Source organism: Lissotriton vulgaris, chromosome 6 (genome assembly GCF_964263255.1).
Source record: "Lissotriton vulgaris chromosome 6, aLisVul1.2, whole genome shotgun sequence".
Taxonomy (NCBI): Eukaryota; Metazoa; Chordata; class Amphibia; order Caudata; family Salamandridae; genus Lissotriton; species Lissotriton vulgaris.
In genome coordinates this window covers 1047638990-1047655507 of record NC_141694.1, presented here as the reverse complement: position 1 = coordinate 1047655507, position 16518 = coordinate 1047638990, and the positions used below count along the sequence as shown (strand labels likewise).

Here is a 16518-nt window from a genome sequence, read left to right as displayed (position 1 = left end):
TGCGCACATGCGCAGTCGAGCTGGCGAGATTTAGTGAGGTAGGGTATTTTTCACTAGCGAGGTTAAGCCCCGTCCCTCTTTTCCATTGGCTGGCCTCACTGTTCATGCTAAACGGTGGCCAGCCATTGGAGAAGAGGTCCTAGCGACGTTCTTCTTTCTCTGTAAGCCCCGTCCTTTTCAGACTGGCTTACTTGACTTACTGCTGGCATAAAAGGTTTCTTATCTTCAAGGGTCCAGATGGCCCATAAAGAAGATAAGAAACCTTTTAAGTCAGCAGCAAGTCAACCCGAGCCGGCGCGATCTCTCCCTCCCCTTCTTTGCCTCTTCCAGCACCAATGGCAATTTTGAAACGGGAATATGTCCGTATGACGGTGCTCGCTCTCTTTTCGAAATCACTGTAGGAAGGTGGATATCGGACTATGGTTGCCCCCAACTTTTTGCCTGGTGTTTTGCTGGTTTTTCGACTTAGTTGACCTGGGACCATGCTATTCAGGGCCCCAGGCCTACTGCTCTCTCTCTAAAATGGATTCCCTGTACCTTATGTACATATCTAATTGGATACTGAGTCACCTTATCAGTCCCTGTACAGTGTACCTTAGGTACCCAGGGCATAGGTGTTCCCAGGGCCTACCAGGGGCTGCAGCATGTATTATGCCACCCCTGGCTGGCCATCCAAATCTGACACAACTGGCTGCACGACAGCTGGGACAAGGTGGTGTAATCACCCCTTGCTTTAGATATAGTATTCCCTTATCTAACCCTAAAATGGACACATGTATTCCTATCAGTCACTCCTATGGCAGGCCTTATCAATCCTGAAGGCAGAGTGCTTGGAATTATGTGAGATGGTGCTCTGGCATGAGCTGAGCCCGCTTGCAGCTTGCGGAACCAAGTCCTAAAAGCTGTTCCATGATAACGCGTACCATATACTCTTACGTGCATTATAATCCTCGCGGTTATTTGCCAACTTTGGTATCGCTTTATCAAAACATGTCGAGTAAGGTGTCATACGAATTGGAATACTAACCCCTCGCCAATTCTGGCGATGGGGTTAGCATTCCACCCTTCTAGAGGGACACGACATGTATGTAACTGTGAACCCCGGTTAAAGCTAACTCGAGCCTCAGCATCACAAAATGGATGCTGCCACCACAGACACAAGTCTGACCTACTGCTGCTGGGAGTCCTTCCAGCGAGGAGAGCTTGGACAAAGGGTTTCCTGTCAGGGGCGGTGCTAGCACCATCCCAGACGGGGTTTTGTGTATCCCAGGTAGGCAGGGCTGAGAGGAAGGTGACTGCAAGTGGCACCCCGGTGCTCACTGTGCATATGCCGGCTTGAACCAGTTTCAGGGGCACACCAGCCCCTGAGCTGGGGAAAGTCCGGACAAGGGAGAGGGGTGTAACCACCCCCTTCCTGGTCCCACCCATGGGCAGGACCTAGTCGCGTGCCAGCCCCTTTCTTTAGAATAAAGGTAGGAGCGGGCCCCCTTCCAAAATTAGATAATTCTGAATCTTGACTACTTTCCACGAAAGGAACTCTGGATACCTTCTGAAGACTCTCCGTTGTGGCTAAGGAGTAGCCACCCTGCACCCGCAGGCACCATCTAAGCATCGCGGTTTGCTGTAAGTCCATCCTCCGGATCAAGACTGCCCAGCTCGACGAGACCCGGATTCCCTGGCATCTCTGACCTCTACCTGCATCATCAGCCCAGCTGAGATTCGTGGGTGTGACGAGACCTAAAGGGACCGGCCATCTTCAAAACTGCACGACGCTTAACCAGCACGACCGCCGAGGGATCCTCGAGTGAGTGCTTTGGGATTTGAGAAGCCCTAACCCTGAGCCGCTCCAGCACCGAAGTCCAGCCCGTCAGCATCCACAAGATCTGCGTGGGGCCCTTCTGCTCTTTGCTGCTCACCGCGTTGTCCGGCCACTTGCCTGCTGGCTTGTGGCCCTCCTGACGACAAACCACGACGATTGCATCGCTGGTCTGGTTGCTCCAGACTGGCCCTAGCTCCCCTCCAACAGAGGAGCACCCCGGAACCTCCTGGTCCACTCCAGACGCCATCTTGACTCGACCGCGTGGGCTTGACTTTGCCAAGGGTTGTTGCCCCAATCCTGGGTCCAGCATCGCCGACAGCTGATACCTTAAGGGACAGCTCGCACCTCCAGCCTGGTCGCCGACAACGCCTCCTAGCCCATGTGACTGCAGAGTCCAGCGTCGCCCACTCCCTGGTCGAGGTGACTTCATCCGGTGCCATCCTGGTGCCCACCTAATCACTGGCTAGTGATTAAGATCCGAGTCCCCTCTGCTTTCAGGTCGTCTCCATCACCGATCCAGGCTTGGATCACATCGAACTTCTTCACTGGTCGCCTGCCAGCAACTTCTTCTTTCAGGCTCCATAGACTGTATTGAGGATTCCCGACGTCTTTTGAACCCTAAGCAGCCGCAGCCCCTGGGCTAGGTAACCTGAGCATTTCGGTGCTCCAACGTAGGTTCACTATCCAAGTGTCCAGATCCTTTGTCGTTTTCAGTCTAGCTAGTCGGATTCGTCCGATAACAGTAACTTTACAAATACTAGCATCCATAGACTTTGTCCCGCATCCCGCGTGAGAGTGCACACTCTGCACCCGATCTCCCTAGGCCTCCTGCTCCTAACCTTAGGGTTCAGTAGTGTAGTCCTAGCGATCCTGAAGCCTCTGGATCTTGTTACTTACCTGCTAGTATTTTGCATTCCACTTTTAGTGTATATGGTTTTTCGTGCCCCTCGGGCATTTGTGTAAATTGTGCAACTTAAAGTATTTTCTTAAGAGTTTTGTTGTGTGCTTAGCTCCCTGACTCATAAAGAGATCAGGGTAGACTTGTTATAAATAAATATCCCTTTATTTTCATAACAACTTGTGTGGTGTCCTTTCACTTGGTGTTCAAGGGGTATATGTGATGGTATAACAGCTGGCTTAACACGCCCTCTAGAGTTTAGCCTAAAGACTGCTCTTGTCCATGCTACTAGGATAGCTGGTCTATAAGGTTGACTTACAACCAATCATCAATAAGGGTCGTTTGGTATGATACACAGTGATCACTAGAATAGTGACCACTATATATCAGGCCAACTTCTCACAATCACCATTTGCACCCCAAGTACTTGTAAATTCAACAAACCTTTTTAGTAAAAGAAAAAGGACTTGGCTAACGTCAAACATAATAATGCTGTGTAGATCGAGAGCTACCACAATGTGTGCATATGTATGCTTACAGTGCAAGGCATTCTCGGCAGATGAGTGGTTGGCACAGGTGTGTATGGGTTCTGTGGCTCCCATGATTACAGGGGCTGTTTGCGCAAGTGGGCCTGTGTTGGCTATTCCCGTACTTAGGAGGGCGGTTAGCTCTCTGACTGGCACAGGTGGGCATGCCCCTATTTGTTGGGTCACCGGGCAGGATGAGTCACGGGCGACATGCCCGGTCGTGTCTCCCCTCCCTGGTGCCGCAGGAGCCCCTGTGCTGGTAACTTCCTCACCCTCCTTCCTCCCCGCCCGCCCGCAGTGACGCGGCCTGGCTGTGGGCGGTGACGTTGCAGCTGCTGGAGCCGAGCCGCGCGCTTGGGCTGAGCGGAGGGCGAAGAGCTTGCACTGAGACTCGGAGCGGGAGGCACTGGGATTGCAGGGTCGCTGCTGACCAGGCGAGGAGGACGCGGCGCCCATGAGCTACAGCAGGCTAGGTGGCAGAAGCCCGGCGCCCGGGAGCCGGCGTGGCGAGTGGGGCTGGGCCGCCCGGGTGCCGCTGCTAATGATGCTGTGCTTGGCCGCAGCCGCTGCAGGGACTGCCCGAGCGGCAGTCCAGGCATGCGAACCAGATATCCCTACAGCCGACGCTTGCAGCTCCGAGAGGAGAGAAGACTCGGGGGGCCGCCGCAGTACCTACGGCCGCAGGTGAGGGCTACAGGCGGGGAGAAGTGAGCACTGGTGTCAGCATCCCACAAAACCGGAGACACATCACAGAACACTCCAGGCGAGCTGTGGGTAGATCCAGTGGTACGAGGAGTCAGTGTTTGGGAAGAGTGGTGGCTAAAACCCAGGTGCAGTGTGAGTGTGGGGAGAACGGGCAGTACAGATAAAGTGGGAATCACCTCATTGATGCAGTCACAGCATGAGGGTGCCCTCCTCCAGCCAGTCGCAGTGAGTTGCCTGCCTATAGTTGTGGGTCTTGGTACATGGCGGGGAGGGTCTTCCCATAACAGTGCGATGGGAATAAATCTCCTTGTAGTGGGGGTATGTTCCATTATACAGTGTAGGGGCTTCTGGCCTTAGAGATTGTGTGGCTGGGAGATGGGGCCCCCATGGACTTGTCAGTTTGTTTTGGAGTTCTCCCCATTGTACATTGGATCAGTGCCTATGAACAGTATACGAGGCTGTTACTTCCACAACGGAGGCAGTGTGGGGTTTAAACCCAGGCATTGTGGTTGGTAGTCCGTAGGTAGTGATAGTGTGATAGACTTTATCAGAGAGGTGGAGTGGGGGGATTCCTAGGTAAAGTGGGCCTTGTATACCCATGGGCAATGTGCCAATACCACCCACGTCATACTAGTTTTCGCTGTGTGGGACGGGATGGAGACCAGGACTTTGTATTGTTGTCCGCACGAGTTGTAGAACCCAGCACAGCAAGCTCTCTTGTGGAATCGGAAGGCCTTGGCCTTTTGGTGCAGGGTCAGCCTTCAACTCCAGCATTGTGCTGGTGAATCGGTACATACTTCTGCTGGTTTTTTAGCAGTTTGGTCTTTCTTCTCCTCTGGGGTTGTAGGGGAAGTCTCCTTGTTGCTATTTGGCTTCCATGGCTGGTGCTGGGACTCTGTTAGGCTGCCTTTTGGCCAGTTCTTTCTACCTTTGGTCTCCTTATTGGGTAGTTTGGGTCCGGCGGTTCCGGATTTGTTAGGTTCTGCAGGGCTGGCTTCCGTAATGTACATTGTTTTTGTACTTAGTTTTTTTTCGACGTATCTCGGAGGTTCGCTTCAAAAGTATCGAAGTGACCGGGATTTGAAGCGAACCTCTCCGAGATACGTCGAAAAAAAACTAAGTAAGTCGATTACTATACCGCCACCAGATCCTTTTCTCTCGTAGAACTGCGAGATGCTTACTTTTCCCGTTTTTACTTTTGTAGCTAACGCTGTCATCCACTCCGGCACCCTGGTATGTAAGCGTGTCTCCTTGAACCGTTTTACTAAGGCACTTCACTGTCACTCGGTTTGCACTTTTTTGTTTCGGCACCTCTCACCATACAGCATGTTACCACTTGTTATGCAAGCATGTATTCACAAATGACAGGATGTATTATATTTTCGTTTACTGAATACGTGACATGTTTGAATATGTACAATACAGTGATTGGCTATATCTTGTTTGTTATTCAGAGCTCCTGGACAAAGGGCTGTTGAGCCCGAAATGCATCGAAGCATGATAAGGATGTTATGGAAAACTAATAATTCATAAATATGCCTTAACAATTGACATGATATGACAAAAATAGCAGTATGAATCTGCGAAAATAAGAATAAAACAATACAACTCGTACAAAATCATAAGGAGTCTTATATTAAGAACCTACGGTGTGCCCTACCCAGGGATGCATATACTATCTATGTGTGCACTTTTCATGAATTAAGCTATTTACGGATTGGACGGATCCGTTACCTGAAGGAGCACCCTACTCTAAAACACTGCGGTTGAACTGCACACATCAACTTTAACCCAAACATAACTTTTAGCTGTGCGCCTTGCCCATTATCCATATATTCAATACACAGCACCGCCCCAAAGGGCTGGCAGCACGCACACAGCCTAAAAATGCAATATGATGAAATCTCCAAAACCACGGAGGCTAGAGCGAGCGTTCTTGCATACGGCGATGAAGAAACAACACGCATATATGCTTTAATAAATGAAGATATAGACCAAACAACCTCAGGTCGTACAAAAGAACAATGCATCAAACAACTTCTCTATCTATCAAGACGTCAAATCAACCAAAAATGACATGCCAACACTCTCATTAAGTACCACAGAGCCTTAAGAATTCCCCGTGGACTAAGGATAGCGCTGAAACCTTCCCTATGTAAGAACTCGAGGACATTTCAAGATAAATGGAATGCAATTCTCAATAAATGTAGTATTAATGTTCTGGATTAGGATTTGGTCACTCCAGAATTATTAGATTACAGAAATAGCCTCCGCGAGATATTGAATCTTGATTCTTTTAATTCCATCTTATGGTTTAGGCATATCCAAAAATGGCTCTCAATACTAGGCCTATATTCGATGTGGGAAAATCCAGACAATTTACCACCTTTTTCTAAAGCCATTGTAAAGAGAGCCTTCTGGTCTTATATAGACAATAGGGTTGTATCCGGAAGTAGAAATGGGACTTTAACCCAAGATTTCTTATCCTTTAAAAATGAACCCTGTTTTGAATCCTGTCTGGATGAAATAGAGCCCCCTGTCGCTAAGACTCTCTACCTGAAATTCAGGTACGGGAATCTTATGCTGAACTCTAACATAGAACGGTGGTCAAAGAAAACACTGGAAAATTTAAATAACAAAAGTAAGATATGCCCTATGTGCTCAGCTTCATGTATAGAAAACGATGCCCATATGTTGTTCTCATGTAATGCGTATTTAAAAGCTCGCAAAAAATAGCTAAAACCTATGAGTGCACTTCTAGGAACTAGATCTAGTCTTATTGCCTACAGGATCTTGAAAACTAACACAGCCCAGCTTATTGTGTTTAGTGTCAGTAGGTTTCTCCACTCTGTATATATTGTTCGGAAGAAATCGGGTCAAATGCTTTGAGTAGTGCTATTTCTAAAAACTCATCTTCGCTTTTAAATGAATTATGCTCTAATATTATTGTTGTAAATCGATTTTGCTCCTGGTCAAAATTGTTCTAAATGATCTGATGTATGTACTTTGCTATGTTTTTTCTTGCTTTATGTATGTACACATGTGTGTCTTTTATGGCCAGCTGGCCGAAATAAAGATTTTAAAATGAAATAAATGTAGTCTGGATCTCATTCTACTTATAGTGGAATAATTATCTCACATACTAGAAGATCTCAATAAAGAAATCAAAGTTATTGAAAAGGAACTAGAAGACACTGTTTCATCAGACGAATGGTCTAAGATTTTAGATGACATTAAAATACAATTGGACAAACACACAAGAGAACTAAACAAAAGAAAAATTAGCAAATTCAGGAGAGATACCCTGGATTACAAACTAGGAGTGGTATACACCTGGGCAGAGGTGTATGCCCAGAGACGTAGGAATAAACCATTTAGCCAACAAACCGATACGTCTTCGTCTGGAAGCGAATCATCCAATCGTCCACCTAAAAATACAGGCACATCCACCAATATACCTGGAACATCAAAGAATATTAATGACAAGACCATGCCAAGACACAGTGATCCATCTATTTCCGAATCTTTTTTAGAGGAAGGCCCCAACGACCAAGGAGACCCAGGAGGAGTAAAAGAAAAAGAGAAAATTCCTCCAAACACAAGAAGCACGAAGAAAGACAACAAGAACACTTAGTCATCAATATCTCGGATACCATCCTAAAACCACATGAAATGAGACTACTCGAGAAAGGAACATCATTCATTCCGACCACATAAACAAACTTACTAGAACTGGAAATTAGCACTTTTAAATTCACAAGGAAACTACGATTACGTCACTTTTTTGACAATGTTTTACCACCTACTGTCAACAAAAAACCTGATCAACTAATGGGCCTACGCCATCAGAGTTCCTACCAAGCACCCTGTAGCCACAAGTGCATCGATATGTTTGAATCTCTAGTAAAACAAAATTAATGAAAATTAACTACAAAAGAAAAATCACCAATAATATAACTCAGAAAGACAATGACACTCTAAAGAAAATCGCCAATAACAAAAATATAAAGTGCATTAAAGCTGACAAAGGCGGCGCGCTGGTGATTTTAAATACACAGATGTATGAAAGAAAGATATATGAACACATCTCCGATACAGAAACCTACATGAAGCTAGATGCTAACCCCACCGCTCATTTCAAAACAACATTAAGTGAATTACTAGAGAAATACAACGAAGCAGGAACCATCGACGAGAGGACAAAAAAGTATCTACTGGTAGAACATCCAAGAAGCCCATCAATACAGATGACACCAAAAATTCATAAAAGCATCGAAGACCCCCCCCATTCAGGCCAATCATATCAACCAGGGGCTCCCAACATGAACCAGTGGGGAAATTCCTTGACAGATACCTCCAACCGCTGGTAAAACAAATGAAGAGTTACGTTAAAGACACTACTGAATTTCTTGTCAAACTAGCTGAAATCGAAGTACAAGACGGAGAACTCCTAACCCTATGCACGGCTGACGTCAAATCTCTATATACGTCCATCCCTCATGGAGGGGGGATTGAAGCAATGGAAAAAGCTATCCTTAACAGTGATATTGACACTCCAATGCGACAATTCTTAATGGAGTTGATGTTGTTTACTTTATATCACAGCTACTTTGAACACGATAAAGTCTGGTACCAGCAACTATCCGGAATGTCTATGGGCAATTGTGCTGCGCCTACTATATACGCGAACATCTATATGAAAGGATGTGAAGAAACCCACATCTATGGGAATCCCGATTGGGCAGACAATTTGAAATTATTCGTCAGATACATTGACGATTTAATTTTCATTTGGAAGAATACCAAGGAACACTTACAACAAGCACTGTCAAAGTTAAACACCAAGGATGATCGAATCCAACTCATGTGGCAAATGAGTGAGGAATCAATCACCTTTCTAGATGTACTTATCACAAGAACAACCACTGGATTTGAAACGGACCTATTCCGAAAAGAGACGGATCGTAATAATACCATACACTTCTCTAGTTTTCATCAGGGTTCATTGAAACAACACTTACCATACTCACAGATGTTACGAGCTAAACGTATTACTTCAAATACCAACAAGTGTCAAACTCGTATCAAAGAAATGGGCAACAGATTTCGGGAAAGAGGATACCCGGAGGAAATCATCAAAGAAGCTGAAAATCGAGTATCCCTAATCTCTCGAGAACAGGCATTGGAAAGAACCAAAAAACCTGAGGACTCCAGGATGGTATTGGTATCTAAATTTTCAACTCTAAGCACCACATACAAAAAAAAATCATTTCAAGACACTGGCCGATACTTCAATCTGAGCCTGACTTTCAGAATCTGTTTTCATCTCCACCGATCTTTGCGTACACACGCAACAATAACATAAAAGAGACATTATCTAAGGAATCACCAGAACGAAGAGAATCAAAAGGCACTCGCCCCTGCATGAACTGTAATAGTTGTAACAATGTGATTAGAGATAACACTATCGCCCACCCTATGAAGGGTAACATAAAACTCAATGTCAACGTCACCTGCGATTCATCCAATTTGATCTACCTATTGAAATGCCCATGTGGCAAAATATACATCGGAAAAACAGAACGGAAAATCAAAGTATGATTAAACGAACACAAATCAAACATTCGGACTGAAAATGAGAAATCAAGTGTTGCAGTACACTTTCTAGAGCAACATTGCCCAACTGAAATATTTGGTGCTTGAAACCATAGAAAAACGTGAGGGTAAAGACAATAACAAAATACTTCTACAACGTGAAATCACATGGATTTACCGTCTTCAATCGATGAAACCTTTCGGATTAAACGATAGGACTGAAATTAGTTGTTTTATTTAACGACTATATTTGTGGACTTTTGATGCAACCTTGATTCTTTTGTAATGCCTGTATATTAACAAGTCACTGGCTTCATGTTTAATTACGTTTTTTTCTTGTTGAACTATGCTTTATCACAGCACCTATCACGAACAAATCCTTTCACTCCTAAGATGGCCGTCACCCACAGAGTAGAGTCCGTTGTTGCACTTAGTTAATCACGTGACCTCCATTGAACCAATCCCGTCTATTCACCTTTAACCGTAATACGTCACTTATACCTGCGACAATCCCGGTCACTTCAATACTGTTGAAGCGAACCTCTCCGAGATACGTCGAAAAAAAACTAAGTAAGTTGGTTACTATACCGCCACCAGATCCTTTTCTCTCGTACAACTGCGAGATGCTTACTTTTCCCGTTTTTACTTTTATAGCTAACGCTGTCATCCACTCCGGCACCCTGGTATGTAAGCGTGTCTCCTTGAACCGTTTTACTAAGGCACTTCACTGTCACTCGGTTTGCACTTTTTTGTTTCGGCACCTCTCACCATACAGCATGTTACCACTTGTTATGCAAGCATGTATTCACAAATGACAGGATGTATTATATTTTCGTTTACTGAATACATGACATGTTTGAATATGTACAATACAGTGATTGGCTATATCTTGTTTGTTATTCAGAGCTCCTGGACAAAGGGCTGTTGAGCCCGAAATGCATCGGAGCATGATAAGGATGTTATGGAAAACTAATAATGCATAAATATGCCTTAACAATTGACATGATATGACAAAAATATCAGTAAGAATCTGCGAAAATAAGAATAAAACAATACAACTCGTACAAAATCATAAGGAGTCTTATATTAAGAACCTACGGTGTGCCCTACCCAGGGATGCATATACTATCTGTGTGTGCACTTTTCATGAATTAAGCCTCCATGAGTGAGTCATCACGGCAGGAGAAGGACTCAGAGTAACGCTATTATCTGTAAGTAATCGCAGCATTATCCATTCCCTGAATTCCATCAAAAAAGTTGAAGGCAAACTTGACATTCAAGGTTAGAGTTAAGTGTTGATTATACCGCAGTACACTCCCTGAATTTCAACAAATAAAAAGAGTCCAACACTCCCGAAGGAAGGCACTAAGTACAGGGGAGAGGGATGAGGAGTGTGAGTAAACTGGCACTGGAAAGCTGCATTCATAATGGAAAGGACTCTAAGAGCTTCAATCTCTGCTGCTACTGATCCTCAAGACATTTCAATATTTGTGTGTACTGCCCAATGTACTAAGGATAAATATACGGTCATCCTAGCCAGAAGCCACTTCACAATCATTGTGGATTAGATAAACCTGTTGTGAATACACTAGTACTGGACCTGAAAGAATCTAGAAAGACTTTCGATAAAAAAGTGTACTAGTTGTTAAATTTTATCTGCAGTGAAATGAAACCGACAATAAAGTAGATAAAGAATATTAAATTAATGGTAGCATCATACAAACAGTACAGAAAATAACAAAATACTTCCATATAAATAACATCAAAATAATCTACATCCATCTGAAGTCGCAGATTGTACATTATAAATTAGACTGACTATATACTAATGCACAAGTTACTACTTGTGTAACGATATATCTGTAAGAGACATTAGTTAGTGATAGATTCCTTACCTTAGAATATCCCCAGGCGTCAGACTGGATCCGGAAACTTTTGCGTAGCAGTACCCTTGCGCGTCGGTAGGCGTCGTCTGCGGCTCCGCGTCCGTCGTCGGCGTCGTGATGACGTTGTCGGAGTACTTAGACGCCGCCTCCGCGTGCTGACGTCAGTTCTTAGACACAGCTTTTCCGCGCCAGAAACGCAGAGCTATGCCAAAAAACAACACTGGTGCCATGAAACTAGGGCCCTGAAAGGGGATGACCTTAACCCTAGATATCGGTTCGCAGAACGGGGAGGATGGGTGGGTCGGTAAGGAATCTATCACTAATGTCTCTTACAGATATATCGTTACACAAGTAGTAACTTGTGCATCTGAAAGAGATACGTTAGTGATAGATTCCTTACCTTAGAATAGATACCCCAGCAATACCAACCCCGTGGTGGTGGGTCTGCGAACCAATAATCACACCAGAAAGTCCTGGAGGACGGAACGGCCAAAGAAGCCATCCCTCCGGACTTGACTGTCCAGGCAATAGTGTCTTGCAAACGTGTGCAGCGAGGCCCACGTAGCCGCCTGGCAAATGTCCTGCAAGGGCACACCTCGGCCCAAGGCAGTTGTAGTCGCTGTGGCTCGAGTGGAATGAGCCCTTAGCCCCACTGGGGGTTCCTTCTTAGCCAAGGAGTAACACGCCTGGATACACAAGATGATCCACCGCGAGATGGTCCACTTGTGCACCGCTTTCCCTTTCTTAGCGCCCACGTAACCAACAAAGAGTTGGTCATCCACCCGGAACTGGCGTATGCGATCCAAATAGAATGAGAGCGCACGTTTTGGGTCCAGACTGTGGAGCCTCTCTTCCTCTCTCGAGGGATGCGGAGGTGGAAAGAAGGTGGGCAAGGTGATATATTGCCCAATATGGAAGGCCGTGACTACCTTGGGTAGGAACGAGGGCCTTGTCCGTAACACAACCTTGTCCGGATGCACTGAAAGGAAAGGAGGTTTACAAGATAGAGCCTGGAGCTCACTCACTCTCCTGGCAGAGGTGATGGCCACCAGGAAGGCAGTCTTCAAAGTGAGAAGGCGAAGAGGACAGTTGTGAAGTGGCTCAAAGGGAGCGCACATCAGAAAAGTTAGAACCAAGTTCAAGTCCCACTGAGGCATCACAAAAGGAACAGGAGGGAACGTATGTGTGATGCCTTTCAGGAATTGATTAACGATAGGGGACTTGAACAAAGAAGGTTGATCAGGTAGCCTCAAAAAGGCTGAAAGAGCAGAAAGGTAGCCCTTGATAGTGCCCAGAGCAGAGCCCTGCTGGGCAAGAGACAGCAGAAAGAGAAGAACCTCAGAAAGAGGGGCATTGAGGGGATCCACAGCCTTTGCTATGCACCATGCCACAAATCTGTTCCACCTGCAGGCATATACCGACTTTGTGGAGGGACGCCTGGCTGCCAGAATGATGTTACAGACTTCAGGAAGCAAGTACAATGGCCTCAACTGTCGCCAATCAATCTCCAAGCATGGAGGTGGAGACTGGACAGGTTCGGGTGGAGGACCGTCCCCTGCTGCTGCGACAGAAGGTCCTCCTGAAGAGGCAGACGAACCGGGGGATCGACTGACATACTGAGTAGCTCGGGATACCAGTACCTTTGTGCCCAGTCCGGAGCCACAAGGATGACTTGTGCCCGGTCGCGCGTGATCTTCTTCAGCACTCCGGGCAGAAGTGGTATAGGCGGAAAGGCGTACAACAGACCGCAACTCCACTCGCGACGAAAAGCGTCTCCGAGCGAGTGCCGCCTTGGAAATTCCAACGCACAGAACTGATGACATTGCGCGTTCTCTTCGGTGGCGAATAGATCTAACCAAGGCTCTCCCCACTGCAGAAAGAGACCTTGTGCCACGTCCGAGTTCAGACGCCATTCGTGATCCATCATGCACCGGCGGCTGAGTTCGTCCGCCCTGGCGTTCTGAGAACCTGCCAGGTGTTGAACCACCAGAGTCACGCCCTGATGTTCCAGCCATTGCCAGAGGCGCATAGCCTCCTGGCAGAGGGTCCACGACCCCACCCCGCCCTGTTTGTTGCGGTACCACATAGCGGTGGTGTTGTCCGTGAACACCTGCACCACACTCCCTCGAACAGAGGGGAGGAATGCCTTCAGTGCCAGACGAATCGCCCGCAGCTCCAAAAGGTTTATATGGAGCCGGGACTCCGCCGGACACCAGAGGCCTCTGATCTCCGCCTCTCCCATGTGGCCTCCCCAGCCCTGGAGGGACGCGTCCGTCACAACTATGTGCTCCGGTTGGGGAAGGGAGAGGGATCTGCCGCTGACCCAATCGCGGTCCGTGAGCCACCACTGCAGCTGTCTCGCAGTGCCCTCCGAGATCAGGACATGGTCGGACAGGTTGCCCTGATGCTGGGCCCACTGAAACTTCAGGTCCCATTGCAGAGCCCGCATCCGCCACCGGGCGTGATGCACCAGAAGGATGCAGGAAGCCATCAGCCCCAAAAGCTGCAGCGTCAACCTGACCGAAACTCGGGATAAAGGCTGGAAGATTGGAATCAGAGCCTGTATATCCCGAACCCGCTGTTCGGGTGGGTAAACTCGAAACTGCGCCGAGTCGAGAACCGCTCCGATGAAAAGGAGCTTCTGAGAGGGGCACAGGTGTGACTTGGGCACATTGATGGAGAACCCCAGCTGGTGCAAGAGGTCTGCCGTTGTCTGGAGGTGGTTGACGACTGTCTGGGGCGAGCCCGCCTTCAACAACCAGTCGTCGAGGTAGGGGAAGACTGAAACCCCTGACCTGCGCAGATGAGCTGCGACCACCGCAATCACCTTCGTGAACACCCGTGGGGCGCTGGTAAGGCCGAAGGGGAGCACGGTAAACTGAAAGGGCTCGTGGCCTACCGTGAACCGCAGGTAACGCCGGTAGGCCGGCAGGACAGGGATGTGGAAATACGCGTCCTGCAAGTCCAACGCTACCATCCAGTCTCCTGGGTCCAGAGCAGCTAAGACCTGAGCCAGAGTCAGCATCTTGAACTTCTCATTCCGGAGGAAGCCATTGACGTTCCGTAGATCCAAGATAGGGCGTAGGCCCCCTTTGCCCTTCTTGGGTACCAGAAAGTAGTGGGAGTAGCAACCACGTCCTACTTCTGGCCCAGGAACACGCTCGATGGCCCCCATGGCCAAGAGGGCGGAAACTTCCTCCTGCAGAAGCAGCAAGTTATCCCCCGATACGCGGTGGTTTTGCGGTGGCATGGCTTGAGGAGTCGTCTCTAAGGGGAGGGAGTAGCCCCTCTGGACGATCTGCAGCACCCACCTGTCCGAAGTGACAGTGCGCCAGTGAGAGTGGTGATGGCGAACCCTGCCCCCCACTGGTGTCACATGGGCCGAAAAGCACGGACTAGGAGGGTTTAGAGGCGGATGCTGCGGGGGAAGGTGTGGACTGACCTCGCCGTTGTCCTTAACCGCCTCCACAGCGATTTCCACGGCCGCCACCGCGCTGGATGTTAGTCTGCGGCGAGTGGCTGGCGGTACGTGTGGGGACGCCCCTTCCTTGGCCACGAAAGGAGCGAAAGGCAGCCGTTTGCTGGCGCGGGCCGAGAGGCCCAAGGACTTGGCTGTAGCCCTGGAGTCCTTAAAGCGCTCATGTCCATCAGAGTGTTCTGGACATCTGCCGAAAAATTGGAGGACATCCGCCGAAAAATTGGCAGACCTCAGCCAGGCGTGGCGTCTCACCGCCACCGCCGTTGCCATTGCTCTGCCCAGCGAGTCGGTGGTATCCAGCCCACACCGGATAGAATACTTGACTGCATCTCGGCCCTCCACAAGGGCTTGGCCGAGTTTGGCCCGTACCTCCAACGGACACTCTGGCAGCACTTCCGCCACCGTCTCCCACAGAGAGTGGGTGTAGCGGCCCAAGAGGCATGCGGTGTTGGAAGACTGCAGTCCCAAACTAAGGGAGGAGAATATTTTCTTTCCATAATTCTCATACCTCTTGGATTCCCTGTCCGGTGGAGCCGACGGGAATGCAGTATGGGAATTGGAGGCCTGGATGACCAGACTCTCGGGGTGGGGTGGGTGGACAGGAAACATGGGTCGCCCGGGGCCGGGCGGTGGCGTCTGGCCACGTTCCTATCTACGGGCGAACCCGTAGCGGGCTTGGACCAGGTGCCCAAAAGAACGACAGGTCAAGGCCTCATTAAAGCGCAGCAGAGGCTTGGCCGAGCTTGACTGCGATTTAAGGACCTCAGTGAGGAGGTTAGTCCTCACGGCCGCGACGGGGAGCTCAAGGCCCAAGGCCTTGGCAGCCCTCGTCAACACCACACTATAGGTTGCCCCCTCCTCCGAAGCCACGGTAGGAGGAGAGACAATACCAGTGTCTGGAGAGGTGTCCAGGCCACTGGCCTCCCCAAGGTCTCCTGCCCAGTCCTCTTGAGACTGACACTCCCTGGTCCCAATCCTCCTCATCACCCATCCCCTGATACTCAGGGTTGTCAACCAATGGGGCCGGTTCGTAGAAGTGGAAATCTCCAAGCGGCGTCGAAAGCGGCACCCAGCGGCGCCGTTCCGACGTCGGAACCGGAGCAAAGGAGGAATTGGGGGCGGCCCAGCCAGAGGACAGCGCCGGAGGCGACACCTAACGGACCGACACCGGGGGGGGGGGGGGGGGGGGGGGATTCGGGGGGGGATTTGGGGTGGGGGGGGGGGGTCGTAAGGTCCACCTGTGACGATCCAGAGCCTGAGGAAGGTCCAGGTCCGAGGAAGGCGCCGGCGGCATCGGGCCGTGGGGCCCTGCGGTGCCGGGCCCGAAGGCGCCGGCGTCGTCGAAGCCCCCGACCCGCTAGGGGCCCCAGACGGGTCCGCTGGGCCCGCAGGCGCCGCGGAGCCCGTTGGAGGAGAAAGGGACCTCATGGCCATGAGGAAGCGCTCAATCTCCTCCAGCGTCGCGTCTCGCCCAGGGACCGGAGGGTGTGGGGCGGAACGTGACGCCTGCGACTCCGAAGGAGCCGCGTGGGTGGTGTCACCTGAACCCCCGGCCGCGTTGCGCGAGCGTCGGGGGTAGTCAGAAGAGCGGTGACCCCTCTTCGACTTCT

The 16518-nt window shown here is 49.1% G+C and overlaps 1 protein-coding gene across 1 annotated transcript in view; it reads right to left on the bottom strand.

Annotated features, from left to right (window-relative positions):
• The window catches only part of NUP133 (nucleoporin 133), a 1523409-nt gene that overhangs the window by 249140 nt on the left and 1257751 nt on the right, over positions 1–16518 (bottom strand). The window lies entirely within an intron of this gene.